This window comes from Aegilops tauschii, chromosome 5 (genome assembly GCF_002575655.3).
Source record: "Aegilops tauschii subsp. strangulata cultivar AL8/78 chromosome 5, Aet v6.0, whole genome shotgun sequence".
NCBI lineage: Eukaryota > Viridiplantae > Streptophyta > Magnoliopsida > Poales > Poaceae > Aegilops > Aegilops tauschii.
Genome location: NC_053039.3, coordinates 234684534 through 234703343, shown reverse-complemented (window position 1 = coordinate 234703343; position 18810 = coordinate 234684534). Strand labels below are relative to the sequence as shown.

The 18810-nt window shown below is 43.8% G+C and overlaps 3 long non-coding RNA genes across 4 annotated transcripts; 1 reads left to right on the top strand and 2 right to left on the bottom strand.

Annotated features, from left to right (window-relative positions):
* Positions 1-330: 330 nt before the first annotated feature.
* LOC141023365 (uncharacterized) lies at positions 331-1279 on the top strand. Its single transcript, XR_012184569.1, has 4 exons — positions 331-461; positions 579-676; positions 758-936; positions 1023-1279. It is a non-coding gene; the product is annotated as an uncharacterized lncRNA (long non-coding RNA).
* Positions 1280-11926: 10647 nt separating this feature from the next.
* Positions 11927-16177, bottom strand: LOC109749181 (uncharacterized). 2 transcript variants are annotated; one of them, XR_012184534.1, is made up of 8 exons: positions 15627-16177; positions 15082-15222; positions 14923-14987; positions 14227-14373; positions 14029-14068; positions 13851-13925; positions 13656-13742; positions 11927-12651 (listed from the first exon to the last, which is right to left on the bottom strand). It is a non-coding gene; the product is annotated as an uncharacterized lncRNA (long non-coding RNA). The 2 variants fall into 2 exon arrangements; XR_005756945.3 differs by lacking the exons at positions 14923-14987; positions 15082-15222; positions 15627-16177 and adding exons at positions 14535-14635; positions 14738-14834.
* Positions 16178-16777: 600 nt separating this feature from the next.
* LOC109749197 (uncharacterized) lies at positions 16778-18400 on the bottom strand. The gene is made up of 4 exons (XR_002229587.4): positions 18152-18400; positions 17771-18080; positions 17447-17675; positions 16778-17358 (listed from the first exon to the last, which is right to left on the bottom strand). It is a non-coding gene; the product is annotated as an uncharacterized lncRNA (long non-coding RNA).
* Positions 18401-18810: the final 410 nt, after the last annotated feature.

The window sequence follows — 18810 nt, the reverse complement described above, 5'->3', positions numbered from 1 at the left end:
TGGACAAAATTATGCTTCAAATGTATTCTTTATTCTCCTAGCCCCTTCAAGGCTTCTGGCTAATGTTCGCCGATGTGCTCCTGAAAGTTGCAAGATGGCACTATATGGGGACAACCATCAGTCATCGCTCAGTCTCAAGATCGCCATGTACCTGAGCTGTTCTGCTGAATAATATCTTGCATAGTTTATATTGTCCTGTTTCCATCTACATATAGGAATACATATGTGGCAAGCACATCCAGTCCTGATACACTTGCAATTTCTTACTAATGGCCTGTGAAGTTATGTCCTATAATAATCAGTCTCACTATATTAAGACACATGCATCACTGCTAAACATCCCAACTGAAACCACAGGCAGATAAGTCAGCTTAATTATTCTACTACTTTCTAGATGACAACAGTTAAACAAGAGGAGGCAGACACAGCCAGTGATATCAACGGTGGCCAAATTACCCATGGTGATACTCAAAACATACTTATGATGACTATTGACTTAGGTTTCAAATCATAGAGATTATTTTATCTTACCATGATTTTCTTATCTATTCATCACGGACGAACCACTGTGTCGGAAGCACAACAAGCCATTCGAGTATATTCATCGCCCACGCAAAGCAAGCTCAATCCAAAAGTTCAAAGGCAAGAAAATCCACTGGAAAGTACATTCTCCGTGGTAAGAGCTACATTGCTCTACCCATTCCAACAACTCTCACATCAACTGCTAAATGGTATAACTTTGTATAATTTAACATAGGTAAGCTTGGCATCCACCACTTAGATGAGTTTAGTCACCACATTGTGTGTGGCAACATAGTTAAGCTCTACAACCATAATGTTCATAGACTGCGAAAGATAATCCACAGTACCACCACGCCTGATCGCTACTATGTGTGCCACATGACAAAAACATTTGCAACAGACGGCAAAAGAATGGTAATCCTTTGTAATTTCTATGTTCTGTTTCATACAATGACATGGTATAAAATGATATACTAACTGACCTTTACTGTTATTTTCAGTACTTTAGGGTTTCCTTTTCTACGGGTTCCCTTTTCCCACACATGAATGCTGAACATGGTGAACTCTACTGGAGACGGAACTATCGCTGTTACAGCCCGCTTTATCAAGGGTGTTGACAAAAGGGCCACCATCACTAGAGGCTGGAGCCACTTCTTCCGTCAGGCACAGATGAACAAAGGGCAAGCATATGCTTTCGCCTTCAAAAGCACTTCCAAAGGACTGCGCCTGATCGTCTACTAAATATAAGCAAGTTGCAAGAGCCCTTTGTTATATAACTTAGCATTAGTATAGATGCCTACCAAGAATTCTATGTTTATCATCCTTTTGAATCTTATGTAATCCCCTAAGACCATCCTGTGCATTTAACTGTCGGTTATTTGCTGCTTAGACTGCTGTGTGGTATGCTTCTGAAATAGCCATCATATATTTATCATTGATCCATACTTGTTTCCATATGTTTCATTTTGTTTTTACATATTTTAATGCACATTCTTTCAATACTTGGCTTGCACTCGGCCTTTGCGCCATGGGCGCAATAGGTCATCTAGTTTTCATAAAATTGCATATACTTGCATATGTCATCCGCATCATGATAACAACATTTAAATGTTTGAAATTGTTGCTTGCCTTAAAATTGCTAATGACATGTGGGGATTTTTTGGAATTTTTGTTTGTTATTTCCGGCCCTATTTAAACTTGCCTAAATAGTTAGTTTACTTATGCTTCATCTCTTGCCATGTTCAACAACATTTAATATTGTTGGGTACATAAATGAGAGTGAACTAAATACTTGCATGTGGTGTTTCTTCAATATGCAACTGAGCTCCACTTAATTTATAGTATTGCTTGTTGCACTTTGGCATGCCTCTTTAAACCGAACATGCATCGTACTTGATTGTGCATCATGTTTATGTAATGGTTGTTTACCATGATGTTTGCTTCTTTCCGGTTGCGCTTCTCCTTGATAGTTCCGGTTACGTTGCGATTGTGAGGATTCGTTCGACTACGTTGGCTTCGTCTACTTCATGGACTCATTCTTCTTCCTAGCGGGATTTCAGGCAAGATGACCGTCACCTTGGATCTCACTACTATCTTTGCTATGCTAGTTGTCTCAATGCTATCGCTATGTCGCGCTACCTACCACTTGTTTCTCAAGCCTCCCAAATTGCCATGAAAACCTCTAACATTTTTCCCCTTCCTAGCAAACCGTTGTTTGGCTATGTTACCGCTTTGTTCAGCTCCTCTTATAGCGTTGCTAGTTGCAGGTGCAGTTGCAGGTTATTCCATGTTGGGACATGGATTTCATGGATATTCTTGGGATATCACAATATCTTTTATTTAATTAATGCACATATATACTTGGTAAAGGGTGGAAGGCTCGGCCTTATGCATGTTGTTTTGTTCCACTCTTGCCGCCCTAGTTTTCGTCATACTGGTGTTATGTTCCTTGATTTTGCGTTCCTAACACGATGAGGGGTATGGGACCCTTTTGACGTTTCGCTTTGAATAAAACTCTTCCAGCAAGGCCCAACATTGGTTTTAACATTTGCCATAATAATACTTGAACCTAATAATTAATTGGCATAGGGCGTCGCGAACCCGAGGATTTTCTACATACAGGGCGGGGCCAGTGCCGATGGTGTTGGTCCCAACTAGAGCACCGTGCGAGACCGCCCCTACGCAACTTGGGGTATCTGGATCCTGTACGCTTCGCTCATCCGGACGTGGCCTGAGACGAGATACGCGCGGCTACTATCAGGGTGTCGGCACGCCGGGAGGTCTTGCTGGATTAGTTTTACCATTGTCGAAAAGTCTTGTGCGCCGGGATTCCGAGTCTGATCGGAGGATCCCGTGATGGAGGATTGTCTTCGCGGATCGTGAGCTTGTCATGGGCTAAGTTGGGACACCCCTGCAGGGTTTAAACTTTTGAAAGACGTGCCCGCGGTTATGTGGCAGATGGGAATTTGTTAATATCCGGTTGTAGAGGACTTGAAGTAAACTCAATTAAAATACACCAACCGCGTTGCGTAGCCGTGATTGTCTCTTTTCGGGGAAGTTCGAGAGGAGAACACGGTTGGGTTATGTTTGAACGTAAGTAGTCAGGATCACTTAGTGATCATTACATGTTTGCGAACGTTTGTGTAGTTTCTTATCTTACTCTGGTACTCGTATGATAGCCTCCATACATGCTTAGTTGCTGCTGCAACCTCACCACTTATCCATTCCATACCCATTAAGCTTTGCTAGTCTTGATACCCATGGTAATGATATTGCTGAGTCCTCGTGGCTCACAGATTACTACACCAACAATCGCAGGTACAGATAATGCGATGATCATGACGCGAGAGCGATGTTTGCCCGTTTTGAGTTCTTCTTCTTCTTCGTCGATCTTGGGTTAGGTTTCGGGTCGGCAGCCTGGGCTAGCAAGGTGGATATCGTTTGAGCTTTTATTTGTGTTTCATCCGTAGTCGGATTTGATTTCTATGTATGATGTATTGATGTATTCTTGCGGCATTTGAATGCCTTGTATGTATCCCCATCTATTATGTAATCATACCTTAACAAGATTTTGAAGTAGTTCAAAATAGAACAGTCAAAGAAAGAGTTCTTGCCTGTGTTACAAGGTGTGAAATTGAGTAAGACTCAAAGCCCGACCACGGCAGAAGATAGAAAGAGAATGAAAGTCATTCCCTATGCCTCGGCCATAGGTTCTATAAAGTATGCCATGCTGTGTACCAGATCTATTGTATACCCTACACTGATTTTGGCAAGGGAGTACAATAGTGATCTAGGAGTAGATCACTGGACAGCGGTCAAAATTATCCTTAGTGGAATAAGGATATGTTTCTCGATTATGGAAGTGACAAAAGGTTCGTTGTAAAGGGTTACGTCGATGCAAGTTTTGACACTAAATCTAGATGACTCTAAGTCTCGGTCTAGATACATATTGAAAGTGGGAGCAATTAGCTAGAGTAGCTCCGTGCAGAGCATTGTAGACATAGAAATTTGCAAAATACTTACGGATCTGAATGTGACAGACCCGTTGACTAAAATTATCTCACAATCAAAACATGATCACACCTTAGTACTCTTTGGGTGTTAATCACATAGCAATGTGAACTAGATTATTGACTCTAGTAAACCCTTTGAGTGTTGGTCACATAGAGATGTGAACTATGGGTGTTAATCACATGGTGATGTGAATTATTAATGTTAAATCACATGGCGATGTGAACTAGATTATTGACTCTAGTACAAGTGGGAGACTGAAGGAAATATGCCCTAGAGGCAATAATGAAGTATTATTTATTTCCTTATATCATGATAAATGTTTATTATTCATACTAGAATTGTATTAACCGGAAACATAATACATATGTGAATACATAGACAAACAGAGTGTCACTAGTATGCCTCTACTTGACTAGCTCGTTAATCAAAGATGGTTATGTTTCCTAGCCATAGACATGAGTTGTCATTTGATTAACGGGATCACCTCATTAGGAGAATGACGTGATTGACTTGACCCATTCCATTAGCTTAGCACCCGATCGTTTAGTATGTTGTTATTGCTTTCTTCATGACTTATACGTGTTCCTATGACTATGAGATTATGCAACTCCCGTTTACCGGAGGAACACTTTGTGTGCTACCAAACGTCACAACGTAAATGGGTGATTATAAAGGTGCTCTACAGGTGTCTCCAAAGGTACTTGTTGGGTTGGCGTATTTCGAGATTAGGATTTGTCACTCCGATTATCGGAGAGGTATCTCTGGGCCCACTCGGTAATGCACATCACTATAAGCCTTGCAAGCATTGTGACTAATGAGTTAGTTGCGGGATGATGTATTACGGAACGAGTAAAGAGACTTGCCGGTAACGAGATTGAACTAGGTATCGAGATACCGACGATCGAATCTCGGGCAAGTAACATACCGATGACAAAGGGAACAACGTATGTTGTTATGCGGTCTGACCGATAAAGATCTTCGTAGAATATGTGGGAACCAATATGAACATCCAGGTTCCGCTATTGGTTATTGACCGGAGAGGTGTCTCGGTCATGTCTACATAGTTCTCGAACCCGTAGGGTCCGTACGCTTAACGTTACGATGACAGTTTTATTGAGTTTTGATGTACCGAAGGAGTTCGGAGTTCGGGATGAGATCGGGGACATGACGAGGAGTCTCGAAATGGCCGAGACGTAAAGATCGATATATTGGACGACTATATTCGGACTTCGGAAAGGTTCTGAGTGATTCGGGTATTTTTCGGAGTACCGGAGAGTTACGGGAATTCGTATTGGGCCTTAATGGGCCATACGGGAAAGGAGAGAAAGGCCTCAAAAGGTGGCCGCGCCCCTCCCCATGGTCTGGTCCGAATTGGACTAGGGAAGGGGGGCGCCTCCTTCCTTCTTTCTCCTTCTCCCTTCCCTTCTCCTATTCCAACAAGGAAAGGAGGAGTCCTACTCCCGGTGGGAGTAGGACTCCCCCTTTTGGCGCGCCTCTCCTCCCTAGGCCGGCGGCCTCCCCCTTGCTCCTTTATATACGGGGGCAGGGGGCACCCCATGGACACACACTTGATATACGATATTTTAGCCGTGTGCGGTGCCCCCCTCCACCAGATTACACCTCGATAATACCGTTGCGGAGCTTAGGCGAAGCCCTGCGTCGGTGAAACATCATCATCGTCACCACGCCGTCGTGCTGACGAAACTCTCCCTCAACACTCAGCTGGACCGGAGTTCGAGGGACGTCATCGAGCTGAACGTGTGTAGAACTCGGAGGTGCCGTGCGTTTGGTACTTGATCGGTCGGATCGTGAAGACGTACGACTACATCAACCGCGTTGTGATAACGCTTCCGCTGTCGGTCTACGAGGGTACGTGGACAACACTCTCCCCTCTCGTTGCTATGCATCACCATGATCTTGCGTGTGCGTAGGAATTTTTTTGAAATTACTACGTTCCCCAACACCTCCCGCCCTTAAGCAGCTCACCGGACGGGCAAGAAGGACGCACCCTTATGGGGCACCCGATCATCATTCGACTGACAAGAAAATCAAGCCCTTCACGGGACATAGAACTGTACTTGACGAATTTCTTGACAAACCATGTCAAATACACACGATGCCGAATAACGAACCAACACATAGCCTTCGGGCTTGGTGGGTACTGCGGCAGGTGGCTAAGAGCGGCGAGGCCATCCTCACCAACACCACCCCAGAGAGGCACTCTTCGGAGGACACCCATCTCAATGTCTTTACGGCCTTCGAGACCTTTTCTTCAAATAATCGGTGCAAAAGGGCACTAAGCGACCTCGCCGAAATTAACCAGGTAGCCGCAATAAATCCTTGGAATGATATGGCAATAACTTTCACCGCCGATGACGAGCCAAGGGCCCGATCCGTCCGAGCACCAGTCGCCTTGGTCTTAAATCCAATTGTGGATGGCTTTCGGTTCACTAAAGTGCTCATTGACGGCGGCAGCAGCGGACATAACCTCATCTACCAAGATACGCTCCAAAAAATGCAAATGGACAAGAGTCGCATTGAGCAAAGCGGCACCACCTTTCGAGGAATTATCCCTAGTCGAGAAGCACGAAGCTCAGGGAAAATTAAGCTTGACGTAGTATTCGGCACGCCGGAGAACTACAGGTCCGAAGAGTTGCTCTTCCACGTGGCACCTTTCAATAGCGGATATCACGCCCTGTTGGGGCGAGACGCGTTCACACGCTTTCAAGCCATACCCCATTACGGGTACATGAAGCTCAAAATGGCAAGGCCCAACGGAGTTATCACTATCACTAGTGATCCGGATATAGCACTCCGCGCCAAAAACAAAACTGCATCCCTGGCCCTCGAGGCACTATCCGAGGCCCTCGCGGCCGAGGAGCTAACCACTCTGCGCTCCACAGTGGACAAGGACGATGTAATCCTCGACAAGAGGCCCAAATCCACTTCCTTCAAGCCAACTGACGAAATAGTCAAATTTCAAGTACACCCAACGGATCCTCACAAAACAGCAGCCATTGGAGCACAGCTGGATCCAACAATCGACGCCGCCCTAAGAGCGTTCCTGCGCGAAAATTGGGATATCTTCGCCTGGCACCCTTCGGACATGCCCGGGATCCCACGCAGACTGGCCGAACATAGCCACAATATCATAAAGGGGTTCAAACCAGTCAAGCAGACGCTGCGGCGATTTTTCGAACCCAAACGACAAGCTATGGGGGAGGAGCTGGCCAAACTACTTGAGGCTGAATTCATCAGAGAGATCAAGCATCCGGACTAGCTAGCCAACCTGGTCATGGTGCCAAAGAAGGATAAATACTGACGCCTTTGTGTCGATTTCAAAGACCACAATAAGGCTTGCCCTAAGGACCCCTTTCCACTATCCCACATTGACCAAATAATTGACGCGACCGCAGGACACAACTCATTATGTTTCCTTGACGCATACTCCGGATACCATCAGATTAAGATGAAGGAGTCCGACCAGGCGGCAACGGCATTCATTACACCCTATGGGCCTTTCTGCTTCAACACTATGCCTTTTGGGCTCAAAAATGCCGGCGCCACTTAACAACGCATGATTCAAACATGTCTGGAAAAGCAAATTGGCAAGACAGTGGAGGCATACGTAGATGATGTCGTCATCAAGACTAAACATGTCGAATCATTGGTGGACGATCTACGCGTCACATTTGACAACCTCCGAACATATGACATACGACTCAACCCGGAAAAATGTGTCTTCGGCATTCCAGCCGGAAAACTACTCGGGTTCATCGTTTCCAATAGAGGAATCGAAGCAAACCTAGCAAAAATCCGAGCCTTGTCACAATTGGCAACGCCAGCAGACTTAAAGCAGGTCCAAAAACTAGTTGGGTGCGTAGCAGCCCTGAGCCGCTTTATCTCCAGATTAGGAGAAAAGGCGCTACCACTCTATCGACTGCTCCGACACACCGACCACTTTGAGTGGACGGATGCAGCTACAACAGGATTGGAAGAAATAAAACTTTGTTAGCAAGCAACCCAATCCTTGCCGCACCAAGTGTTGGCGAACCTATGTTGCTCTACATATCTGCAACTCACCAGGTGGTGAGTGCGGTACTCGTCGTCGAACGACAAGAAGAGGGACATCAATTCCCACTCCAGAAACCAGTGTACTATGTATCGGCGGTTCTTACACCATGCAAATCGTGATACCCACACTATCAAAAGATAGCGTATGCGGTCTTCATGGCATCCCGGAAGCTGCGGCACTACTTCCAAGAGTGTTCGATCATGGTGGCTTCTGAAGTACCACTCAGTGACATCATAAACAATCGGGACGCCACTGGCCGCATTGCCAAATGGGCCATCTAGCTCTTACCTTTTGAAATAACATACAAGCCACGCCGAGCTATTAAATCTCAGGTGTTGGCCGACTTTGTCGCCGAATGGACAGAAGACGAACTCCCTAAAGAGTATAGCACATACTCCAACTGGGTGATGTACTTCGACGGCTCTAAAATGTTAGCCGGATTGGGGGCTGGTGTCATTGTAACATCCCCTACAGGGGACACAGTCCGTTGCGTACTACAAATCATGTATACGGACTCCAACAATGCAGCCGAATATGAGGCACTACTGCATGGTCTCCGAATGGCTGTTTCCATGGGCATACAATGCCTCGAGTTGCGCGGGGATTAAAACCTCGCAATATCCCAAATAAGTGGAGAATTTGATGCAAAAGATCCAAAGATGGCGGCATACCGCAACGCCGTACTCAAAATATCAGCTCGATTTGAGGGGCTCGAGTTTCATCACGTTGCTCGAGACAGTAATCAAGCCGCGGACATCCTTGCTTGAATGGGCGCTAAACGCGACCCCGTCCCACCTAACACCTTTGTGGAAAGGCTCTTCAAGCCATCCGTGGTGTGGCAGGACAAGAGCGGCAATATTAGTCCGGAGCCAATCACACCCCCAGATGCCGAACACAATTCTGATATCATCGGGGGCTCGGGCACCGAAATAACACCTTCAGCCCATGTAATCATGGCTGTCATTGCTCCATGAACCGAACCTTTCCTAGCCTACCTTAATAGGCGGGAGCTCCCTGATGACCAGAATGAGGCTCGTTGCATAGTTCGACGCTCGGAAGCCTACAAAGTTCATGAAGGAGAACTCTATAAGAAAAGTACTACTAGAATTCTTCAAAGATGTATCTCCGAAGAGGAGGGACGGCAGCTCTTGGCTGAAATACATCCTGGTCTTGGCGGCCATCATGCCGCAGCTCGGGCCCTTGTAAGTAAGGCCTTTCGTATAGGTTTCTTTTGGCCCACGGCCCGAGCAGATGCATAGGCCCTTGTATAGCGTTGTGTCGGATGCCAGCTTTTTGCCAATCAAAGCCATATGCCGCCCACTGCCCTAAACAATCCCCATTACTTGGCCTTTCGTGGTCTGGGGGCTAGACATGGTCGGACCCCTTAAAGGGGAAAGCCATAAGAAGAAATATTTGCTGGTTATGGTGAATAAATTAACTAAGTGGATAGAGGCCAAACCAGTAAAAACGGCCGAAGCTGGGCCGGTGATCGATTTTATATCCGGTGTCGTACACCGTTATGTCGTCCCGCACATCATCATTACTGAAAACGACTCTAACTTCACAGCCGATGAGGTGAAAAATTGGTGTGCTAACCTGGGCATTAAGCTCGATTACGCCTCTGTATATCACCCTCAAACAAACGGTCAGGTCGAACGAGCTAATGGCCTGATAATGAGCGGCATCAAACCCAGACTAGTGCGATCCTTACGGGAGTCAGATAAGCACTGGGTCGACGAACTCAATTCCGTACTCTGGGGACTGCGGACCACGCCCAATCGCACGACCAGATACACACCCTTCTTCATGGTGTACGGCGCAGAGGCTGTCTTGCCCTGCGACATTATTCATGACTCACCTCGAGTGCACATGTATGAAGAGAGAGAAGCCGAGCTCAATCGGCAGGATGACCTAGACGGCCCGGAGGAGGAGCGCGATGTTGCAAAAGCCCGTTCCGCATTCTATCAACAACAGGCTCAGAGATACCAAAGCAGAGAAGTGCGGGCAAAGACTTATAATGTCGGTGAGCTCATTTTACGCCTCCTAGAGAAGAAAAAGGACAAGCTCAAGCCAAAATGGGAGGGTCCGTTCATTATAGATGAAGTTCTCACTGGAGGAGCCTACCGCTTTCGTAATGCATCGGACAATCGTTTAGAGCCGAACGCATGGAACGCTACTCGGCTCCGAAGATTCTACGCATAAGTCCGGCCATACTTCTTTTTCGTTCCTTTTCTCCTTTTCAATTTTTCTTCTTCTCGTTTTTATACGATCGCCAGGATGTGTTCGGATAAGCCAAACACTTGAAGGGTATACATCCTTAAATGTACACACCCCACCATAACTGCGGGCTTTTTAAGTAGAAGTTTATTATTACTAGTAAAACGCCCGTGCGTTGCTACGTGCTACGATTCACATAAATGAATCAACCAAACGATTAGGTCGTCTCCAAGGTTGAAGTTCCTTTTCCCGCATACGTCCTAACGTGTACAGATATAAAACAAGCTTCCAACAGGCTCCTCAAAATCCAACCATCTGGACAGTCCGGGCTCCCCTAAATCTAATCCATATGTGATGGAGAAATATGGTTGTCCAGACTATCTACCATATAGTCTCCAGCACTCGGTCCTACAAAAAAAACTCACCCCACAACATACCCTTCCCTTTTCCCGTCGAACCCTCCCCTTCCCGCTTGGTTTTCCGCCATAGCAGGACATTTCTCCCTGAAGCCCACTCCTTTAAAATAAGATGGCGCCCACCTCATCGTCACCATGGCGCCCTCTGTCCTTCACACCATACTTCCGTACAGACAGCCAAGGAGGAGTCCCCCGCCAACCGCCCCGCTCTCCGCCTTGATCCCCTCCCCTAGTGTTCATGTCAATCCACCGCCTTGATCCCCTCCCCTAGTGTTCATGTTGATCCACCGCCGCTATCAAGGGGGACGAGGTGTGCGCCAAAGTAATATTCATCATATGAGATGGTACCATACTTTTTAGATTAGAATGTGCCGAGAGTTAGGTTTAAAGTTGTCAAAGACAGTTTTCCATTAGTTATCTTGATATAAATAGAGATCATTGATCACGCTTTTAAAAATTCTGAGCATTTGCATTGATCACAAATAACAAACCACATAAAACAGATGATTATATGTGTGAACCTCATGTATTTTCGGGACAATGTTGCAAATTGCAAGTTAATACCTTTTCTTCCCAAGAGAATTTACATACATGCTTAGTAAGGCAACATCAATGTTTGATTCTACAACATTAGATGCGAAGACTGCACTCATACATTTTGAAGGCAATATTATTTCAAACTAAACAGATGCATGTTGGTTAGCTTATTTTACCCTGAAGATTAATTCATCAATATCATCTTGTAGACCATCCATCACTTTGTTTTGCCCGCAATTTTAGTATGTACAAGTACACCATCCACATAATCAACAAGATACACTTGCACAGAACAGAACAAAGAAGACAAGTTGGGAGTTGAACATCTCAAACTGACAAGGATCTTGTATCTATTTTCTAAAATGATTCCTTTATAGGTAAATTTTATTGGTGACAAGATTTTGTGGAAGTTTTTTTCTAACTTAATAAAACCCTTCAGCAGCTGTTACTGTTCTTATACTTCTAACTGAATGAAGGTCATCCAACTTACATCAGAAAAATGGGATGACGAAAAGACAAATTTGGTATCAAAATATTTAGAATTTTCTCGAGATAAATGTTCTTGAGAACCATGAAACTGTGGCTTGATGTGTCCCTAAATTTAAGGAGCTCTTGCGGTGTGTACCACCAAACCAAGGCATATGACTTGCTGATAATAAAATTTAATCAATACTAAGCATACAGTGTTCTGGCAGCACAATACTATTGGTTAGTGCCAGAAAAGTTGCATATAGGAATGAAAATAATAACTCCTTGTCACCCTATGTATACCACTATCAGTCTGTTCATATTACCATTATTTTTCACAGTACAAGTCTATCAACACCAATTAAGTGTTTAGTACCAAATCTGCCCTCCCAAACAAGAAGGACGACTCCAAGCTCGTAATCTTGTACTGGGTCATGTATTTGGATTATAAATCTACGAAAATAATCAACCTGTAAATATGAACAATGTTTTGGGTCGATCTATTTCTTAAGAAGACAATAAATAAAATCTACCAACATGTTATGAGAAACCCGACGATGCACTGCCTTCAAAAAAGAGTAATCAAATTAGCACAAATGAGGAAGACGGATAGCACAGACAACGACCACGACACGATGCATCACCTTGAAATATCTTGTTCATTTAGAAGTGGACGTGCCAGATCTACACTGGGTATAGCTAATTAGTGAAATAATCTTCGGAAATCATACCTGGATCAAGGGACAACAGCCGCTTGTACTGCAGCAAGACATCAAGTTCAACATGGTCGTGCTTGGATGCTCTCTTGTCTCCTTCAAAATATGTTTATCGTGAAGGATAACATGGTTGAGAACGTCACAGGATGTCGTGATGAGCTCTGCTCGATATATCTTAGTGAAGATCCTGCGGGCAAAAGGAAAGCAAGTTATCATATGAGGCCTGCAACTAATAGAATGAAAAAATAAATCTGGCAAACCTAATTGGATATTATGTGCAAAAATTAACAAATTTGCTAGCCAAAGCCTCCACAAACATATCTGATGACCTATAGAAAAACATAATTCAGTAGTACTTGTGTGTGAGTGTGTGTGTCTTTTGTATTTTGTTATCGTCATAGGTAAAACTACCATAATCAAATCCTTAAAACAATCTGACATCCACATTCGCATACATTATTTTTCAAGACAATGTTACTGAGCATCTTGTTAATTCAGGGCAGAAAGAAGTAAATCATATCAGGCGTGTTCTCACTCAAAAGCATCAGACCGCACAACTCATACAGATTGCAGGGAGGTAGCAAAGTAGCTATGACAATGAAGAGCAGATGCGGGGAATATACCACAACTTTTCCCCAAAAATCTAGACGTGTCACTTCAATTGCATGGATGGTTAACCTGCATGATTATATCACCAAAAAACCTCCCACGTACAGATGGGCCAATATGCCAGATTGGTACGTCAGTTTAACATGAAGTTGTTCCACTGAGGTACAACTATATATTGGTTGTGAGGCCACCCATTCATGTTGAATGATAATATTCAAACAATTAAGATCATGCACAGATGCATTACCGGCAAGGTTAGTAAAATTCGGAATGATCCAGCATAAACGTAATATTCATGAACATGCTTAGAAAACGATTATCATGATATATACACCTATTTGCTCTAAAAAACCTAAACCAAATGTGTCGTGGCACAGAAATGTCATAGTACGCTCCCAAAAATATTTATACATGGACACAGCAAGCTCTAATCAGAAATAACAAAAAAATGTCATCTGACAAAATATAACTATAATATATAATGCAAACTGTATCAAAACAAAAGCATCACAAAGTACATACTTATTATCCTAACCATGAGACATCAATAATTAGAAGCACCAAGAAAAGGGAAATTTTCACCTTTGCACGTATGTCAAGTGTGTAGTGCAGACTGCTGTGTGTTCCTGTCTCCTCAACCACACATTTCTGAAGTCTGAACAAATTCTTCTGCATTTCCCCATACCATGAGATATTATATTTAGTGGTATGTTAATCACTAAATACCAAGTATCAGATAATCTTGATAATTTGAAGTAACAGTAAGCAACTCCATACCTATTCGTTAATGTAGAGATGAACAATTGATTCAAGCAGACAACATAGAGTTCTTCCTTTAATTCAGATCGCCTCCTGTATTAAAAATGAACTATAGATCAAAAAATATGTAAGCTTGCTTGGCGAAGTAGCATGAAGATGAGATGATTCCACATTATTCTTAGAGATTCATGCATACCATACGTGAGCAGACCAAGAAGATTGGGACATGTCTTTATCTACACAAAGTGAAAAATATAGTTGGAAGTGAATGATAAAAAGAGTTGGGCGTGAGTAAGGCTAGATGGTGTATCTACACAAAGAAAACTTACTTAAACGTCTAATTGTACATTCAATTTTGTTAAATAAAAAAAGGTGTAAATAACAGAAGCTTTACCTATTAGCATAATACGTGTACCACAATGTTTGCAATTGAATTAACAAATGGTATTGAAAAAACAAATAATTTGAGTTCGGCCTGCAGCTCCAACCACTTCAATCCCTGGAAAGCCATCCAAATCTAATACTATTGGCTTATGGGTTCCTGCAATGTATAAACAAAAACACTTTGACGAAGATTGGCAAAAGATAAATCACATGTTACATTTTGTAGCAAAGAAGCGACATAGAAATTGCAAACATGTAAGCAATTAAGTACCCTCGCAGATAACATGACTCAAGGATGATAAGGAAGTAAATATGTACCCTTGCAGCTCTAGCAATTAGGAAACGGCATCTGAACCGAAGGAACTGGGGTAAGTCGACGCTAGAGACTTGCAATAGAGCTGCTGATGACACATCAAAGCCTGTTGACAGAATAGAATCTTGCATCTTATTTATCAAAAATGTGGCCTTGGTTGGATCCTCCGAGCAAGTTTCAATATTAAGACTAAGCAAGGAAAATTTACCAAGATCAGGCTGGCAACAATTACAGCCTAATATCGTGAACACCGCTAGAACCTCCAGAGAAATGGTAGAAACACTTCAAAAATACTGCTACTAACTAAAAGAACGTTAAAAAGGAGGAATGCCACACTGATGGTATTAACTAAAGAGTAAAGAGCAGTAAGAACAGGATGTTTAGTACAGTTACCTTTAAATAGCCCGAACAATGTAGAATAATTGGTCTTCAACCCACGCCCTTCATGCCCATTGATGCTGCAATATTACGATCAGGGACAAGTCAATATAAAGGGTGTAAGAAATATCCTCCCAAAAGTGAAGAAGGAAACATATGTGGTTACATAAGTACCATGCATTCCTATTTTGCAGTTATCAGAACAACAGAACATCAGTGTTGATGTTTATCATCTTGTAAGGTGCCAAAGGACATCAAATTTTATTCTTGACTACTTCTTTTCATCATTAGAAGCTGAGATCAAAAATACATTTCCTGACAACCAAAAAAAGAGTAGTGACATCTTAGATCTGCTAGGGATATATACATGATCAATTTCGAATATTCGGACCAACATTCTATGAGGTGTCCAAGTTGCAAATTCACACTCCCAAACTTTGCAAGGCTGAGAGAGGGGTAACTACCAAGCATCACCCTATGTTGATCAAAGAACATCAGTATATGCACTCAAACACTACAGTGGAAGTGTGTTGAATCAGATGTGGACTTGCAGTTTTGTTGCATTTTTATGTCCACATTTGATCCAGTCTAGCATACACTAATAATAGCTCTAATATAGTCCCATCTTATCACCAAGGATGACACTTTTACTGATATAAAATCTATAGCGTCAGAAGTTAACAAGAAAACAAATTCAAAGAACGAACCTGGAAACATACCACATGAAACCTACAGTCAACTAAAACAAAAATTCATGATCGACACCCTTGCTCTTCTCAGTAGACTTGCTCCTGGACTAAATCTTGTTGAAGAATTCAATCTGAGATTGAAACACCAAGATATCAGACTTATTTCCCCCATGTACATCCATCATATGGAAGCCCATTCTATTTTCCCTTTGACCTGTAGACTTTATTCTGTTCATATCAAACATCAGTCAACCTTGATTTCATCACAGAGCCATGGAGGTTGGAGGGGAGGAGGCTAAAGGGACGCAGGACTCAGATGATATTCTTAAAATCAGATGTACATCCCTGGGCAACAGAAGATCCCATCTCCCAATCACCGCGTTGTGTGCTAGGTTGATTCAACTCACCTTGTGGCGATCCCATCGGCAACGACGAACTCATCGGCGGCACGTGGAGGTTTACAGGGGCAGATGGCGTGCGTGGGCTGCAGCGGCGCATGGAGGCGTGGAGGGGCAGACCACGCGCGTGGAGCGGCGGCGTGCGTGGGTCGGCGGCACCTGGATGGCCGGGGCCGGGGCGGCACCTGGATGGCAAAAAAACCAACGAAAAAACCCGACGAAAGTGGAAGGTGGGACGAAAATAAACCCGGAACGAAGACTACCAACTGAGACATTAGGAATAGAGAAGAGATTCCGAGCCTAGAGCTTACAATATATGTGTCGTTTGTTCATATACATCTTTTTGCCATTATATGCACCTCTATGACTTAAGTTTTTGTCAAGCTGGGTTGCCTTGCTCCTGTGCTTATGCCCTACATTCCTAATTGTTCGGCTAGGGCGTAAAGGGAGCACCTCTGCGATTGTTACAACTGGGTTATCCGGACATGTACCTCAGACGGGTGAAGCCGAAAGCTAGCGTTCTTAAGAGAATAATTGGTCGGCAATCAAACGACAGATTGTTACATTATTGTAACCACCTTAAACAGTGCGAGACAGTTTTTTCCGTATTACGGATCACACGCCCTAGCACGCGTAATTATAGTATGCCGACCCAAGGAAAGGAACCCTTAACGGAACTATTTTCCTTAGAAGATGTTTCTTACACACGTAATATAACATACATCCTGAACTCTATTTTTTGTCTGTTCGAGCATTATGACTGGGTTGCCTGGTTTCCGGACATAGTAAATACTTCTTTTCATTTCGAATAAGAATCCGGAAACACTCCATCATTTTGGTTCGGAGGTTAAAGCCGAAAGCCTGCGATGACAAAACTTTTCTCATGTTCGGATAAAGACACAGGTTGATCATAAACGTACATTAATACATTATATCAAAAACCTATTCCTTATCTATTCCATCTATAAGACTGTCTAACCTACAGTCTTCCTGCGAATATTTCGCAGCTATCATTACTTGGTCATACACCAAGTTCAATGGAATTTCTTTCCCGTTTGGTCCTTGTGGTCCCACTCGGGCCATATGATTTGGATCCAGTTTGGTGAAGCATGTCTTCACCATGGCCCAGGCTTCTCGTGCGCCTTCACGGCAGGCGGATGTGTTCCATAGCTCGAACCGGCGCCGGGCACCTTTGAACAGGTTTGTCAAGCCCTCCATACTTTCTGGAGGGGTATCAGATGGCCATAAAGCCTTCACCATACTCTTCATGGCTTTTCGGGCCCGAGCATGTACCGCGGACAGTTCCTTTAGCACGTCACCTTGAAATCCGGATACTTCTTCCTCCGGTCGACCAGTCAACAGGCCTGTGTCAACAAAGTCATGACATTCCGAACTATGGACCAAACATGAGAGCCCAGAGGGGTTTTGCATAAAAAAAGGGGAAACACATACCGAACATGCCGCCCTTCAGTTTTTCATTTTCTTTCTGCGCGGCCGATAACTGAGCCCTTAAGCTCTCCATCTCTTCGGATTGTTTGTTTTTCTTCCCCTCATGATTTTTATCCCCAGACGCGCCCACTGCGATCTTTTTCATTTCTACCAGTTCGGCGGTGACAGCATTCAGCTGCGTCTGGTTGGTTTTCAGCTCCTAGGCTAGCGCAGTGTTCTTTTCTTTAAGAACCTGCAGATATTATCGATCCTTAAATCGGTTTGCTTCACCGCTTCAAGTCTCGGGGGCTACTGGCATATTACTATTCAAGTTGCATAAATTTTTACCTGTATGTCCTTTGAGAACAACTGAATGACTCCGGCAAGTCCGTCTCGAGCTGCTCAGAGGTATGCATCTACCGAACTGAGTGCAGTAAATTCTGACTCGGAAAAGGCCGAAGCGCGCATGCCCTCTTTCAATAGATGGTGATTCATCGCGCTCTCCACTTCGGAATTCGTGACAGATACGTCGTCTGAATCCTCATGAGGCGGTGGAACTGGCATTGCATCAGCTCCCGTCCTAGTTGACGAGTTCGGTACCGGATTGGCAGACATTCGGCTAACAGGGCGTTTTTCCACCGTCTGCCGCGTGTTTCTCCTGGCATTAAGAATAAAGGAGACTTTGAATAATCCGGACTCATACCCAGGCATGTATTAAAGCGGACGTACCTCTTAGAGGGCGGTGAGGTGTGACGCCCGGATAATTAAGCTACAGTAAACCTCTGCTACTGATGCCACGTCATCTCGGTTACTGTAGATAAACTCGCGTTAGTTCAAAACGATTCAAATTCAAATTTAAAATATAGGCAAACAACAAAAGTTTTCAAATATAAGAACTACAAATGTTGGAGATGTTGCAAATTTTTCACTAATTGACATGTAGAAACTAATATCATTTGACTCACCGATTAGTCCCATGTAACAACTAAAATAGCCTTTTAAAAATAAACAAATGTTTATGTATTTTCCAAATCACTTGAAATCTTGTGTGCTAGCTCAAAACATTGCGTACTAGTTATGTGACAAGTTTTAGTTTCAAGAAAACTTTTGGGGTATTAAATTAAAATACAAAGCGATGAAGAAAATTACAAGACAAAAAATATAAAAGAAAAATAAACAAAAGAGGAAGACCACCGTGCACTATAGGCCTAGTGCTACAGTGGGCAGCCCAAGCCCACCACCAGCCTTTTTCTCCCTCCTCTGTATAGTACAGAGAGGAGGCAGAGGCTTGTGCGTGGCGGCCATCCCCGCCTCCATGGCCATCCTTGCCGCCGTGTCGTGCATCCGGCGAACCCCTAGAGATGTATAAGAACACGCCCACGCCCCCG